The following is a 3,590-nucleotide window of genomic DNA, read 5'->3' on the forward strand; positions in this document are numbered from 1 at the left end:
TTCACATAATTTTAAGTATTGGAGTTCCTATAATTTGACACATTTTAACTCTGTGTTTTAACTCATGCATACTCAGGTGTATGTGTGAGCATGTGCATGCGTGTGTGAGTGTGTGTTTGGCAATGAAAGAAATTGGACATTTTTGTGGCATGGGTCCAAAACAATTTTTATTGCTCTACTTAAAATTGGAATCTGGTAAAACTCTCGGCATCTAAAAATGGATCTCTCTTTTTCCCTATGTGAGTAATAAGTAAGACTGATGAAGAGTTCCTACTCTCTCAAGATTAATAAGGGTAATGTGATGCTAATTTTTAAGATGGTCCATATGCCATAATAGGGTTGTCATTTATCAAATGTTTATGAGCTTTAAAGAAATACAAAGTATAGAGTCATAGTACCGAATACCTGAAATATCTTTCTGATTTTTTTTTCTTTTTAATACATGGGTTCAAGGAACATTTCTTAGTACATAAAAGTTGGAATAAATAAGTTCATCATTTATTATACAGAGGTAGTATCTGCTGTAGTTTTCATAATTACAGTTAGCATTTGTAGGTGAGCCCCTAAATTCATGTTTTTCTCTCTGAAAAGGGTTTTTAGGAATAAGTCAATTCTATCTGGCCTGGTCTCCATACTTCATGATCCCTTTTGGGATGATCCTGTGAGGTGCATGGTGCTGGCAGGCCTGGGAATTCAGGAGGGCCTTGGGGTGTGCTCCCTACACACCTCACTATGCTCTTCCACTATGATCTCCATGAGAGAGTAACCTAATGTGAATCTATTTTGAATAAAGTAATTAAAGCAAATGTGTTTTGAGAGAAGTTCATTCATGACAGCTGGAAACCTATAATATAAACACAAGTATTTACTGAGTGGCTTTCAACTGCACTAGGAGTTGAAGGCAGAAAATAATAAAATCCCTGACCATATAGAGCTTACATCTTAATAAAAATGATGGCACATTAGACAACTAAATTTAGACTCTCAGAAACTTAACCTTAGACTATTCACGTTGATTCATGTGTTCTTTCATTTCTTTACTCATTCAACAAATATTATAAAGGATAACATAGCTCAGGGTAGAAACATTTAACTGGTAGGCAAAAGACTTAGAATTCTGCCCTGAATCAAATCACTTGCTGTGTGTATCAGTGACTGACACATTCCTCACAGGTCTGTTGTCTCTGTTGTGGCAGTTTGGGCTGGGCTTGTCAGGGAGGTTCTTCTGCTCTTCTGACTCTCATGCATGCCTGGTGGCTGGCTGAGTACTGGCTTATTTTAATATGGCCCCATTGTAGGCAATTGGCTCTTCCTCCAGCAAGCTACACCATGTATGTTTCATGGAGTGATGGATTGATTGTAAAAATGGGTTCTTTTCTCCAGCCTTTCCTGTATCCAAATTGTTTGCAATGTGACTGTGGATGCCCTTTAATAAACAGATTGAACAAATTTCTTAGCTTTCAAAGTCCGAAACTAGAATGTGAGGAAATGATGCTGTGCACCCCTTGAGCCCTAGGCATTAAGAGGCTGTGCACGTGTTTGTGGTATCCCTTGCTTCTCTGCTGCCACCAGCTGTCTTCGCTGGGCCCAGACATGTGTGAGAGCATAGCCCAGACCAGCAAAGCCACAGCCAATCTCTAGCCAACTCACAACTGATAACAGGGAGATTTGAAAATATGAAAAAGCAGAATATAAGATGGTATATATATTATAGTAACCCTTTGTTTTTTATACAAGAGAATACACAAACATGGAAATAATTGCAGAAGGGTGATGGGTTTATGTACCTTTAAAAATAAATAATATTCATAATTTTATCAGAGACAACAAATGTAACATCTTGCCTTATTGCCAAAACATGTGTGCATCAGTTTGTTTGGAGTAAATACGATATTTTCCATAAATATAATTTTATTTGGAATTCCATCTTATTATTTAAAAAACCTTACAACACGTAAGCGAACCTTGTGATCCCAGCTCAGACCAGGAGAACTGCTGAGCTGAGACTGTAACTGCCCAGCTGGCCCGTAGGCAGCAAGTGAAATGAAGAGCTTGTTGTATGCTGCTAGGGTAATTTAGTTGTTTGTTACACATCTGTGTTGCACAATAATTAGAATAATTAGCCATTAACTGTGTGGTTTTAGGTAAGTCATCAGCCTCTTGACTGGTGGTGCCTGCTCCTGGGCTGCAGACGGCAGAAAAGGAGAAGCCCAGGAGAAGGGTCCCATGGTGCTCTCAGGGAAGGCGGTGTGGGTGCTCATGTGGACCCACTAAAATGTGTGGTAGGGTGGATGGGAAAGCATGCAGGAAATAAGATAAACTTGAGTGCAGCTCCCATAGCACCCATATTTGTCAACTGGTCACAGTCTATGTGTTTGAAGTGATTGCCCCTTTAAGTTCTCTCTGAAAAGAATGAGAAAGATGAGTGAGAGACAAAAAAGAAGAGCAGAGGAAGAGGAAGAGGAAGCTACATATAGGATGTGTCATCTGAAATAAATATGAACTGAAATAAACATGAACTTCTCAGGTTTGGTTTCTGTCCCCTGCACCCCACTATACTGCCCACCACACCAGGTGTGTGAGAGCAGACACTATAGAGCAGTGGTCCCCAACCTTCTTGGCACCAGGGATGGGGAGTTGGTTTTGGGATAAAACTGTTCCACCTCAGATCATCAGGCATTAGTTAGATTTACATAAGCAGGGCTCAGCCTAGATCCCTTCCATGTGCAGTTCACAATAGGGTTCCAGCTCCTGTGAGAATTTGATGCCAGCGCTGGTCTGACAGGTGGCGGAGCTCAGGCGGTAATGCTCACTCACCTCTGCTCACCTCCTGTTTTATGGACTGGATCCTAACAGCCCATAGACCAGTATTGTGGCATGGGGGTTGGGAACTCCTACCATAGATTATTCCAACCTCATTACTCCTAGACGTAAAAGTTATACCGTCAAGAGATGCTTCATGACAACTCTGATTGAAGTTTTGATTGTACCGTAACAGCTAGTGCCACACGTACAGTGCTTAATCACATCTTCACATGGACATTACAAAAATAGCTAGGGCAAAGACCTCAACATCTTTTCCCTCTTAACGCTCTTCCTTGTAATCTGACCTGCAATAGTAGCACTGGCCTGAATCGAATCCTCTGGGCTTTGCAGATCTGACAAGCAAGTTTCCTTGCTCTTACTTATACATCTTTTCTGGCCTGAGAGAATTCTGTTTCTTTCTTACAGAAAAATGTGCCTCCCTTCTTAGCCTGGCCAGGCTCATTGCATTTCTGCCCTGCCAGTCTTTCATTTTCATTGGTGAAATGGGAAAAATGATATCAGCCTTTTCCAATATTACAGGGTGACTGCAATGATCAAATGAAGTGATTAAGGTCTAAATGGGGTCAGTATTAAGCACCAGGAACTCTGCAGGATTCCAAGATGATTTGGTCGTGGATTCTGTCCTAATAAAGAAGAAAAACACAAATAATTTATTGATTCTTCCTTAGCTTAACTTTATTTCCCTACCCTGTGGAAGTGAATTAATACGAAAAATAGACTCCTTTTGGTGAATTCTCTGTGGTAACTGCCCCTCATGCTAGGAA

Source organism: Sapajus apella, unplaced genomic scaffold (genome assembly GCF_009761245.1).
Source record: "Sapajus apella isolate SASKATOON/1434 unplaced genomic scaffold, GSC_monkey_1.0 scaffold54, whole genome shotgun sequence".
NCBI classification, from domain to species: domain Eukaryota; kingdom Metazoa; phylum Chordata; class Mammalia; order Primates; family Cebidae; genus Sapajus; species Sapajus apella.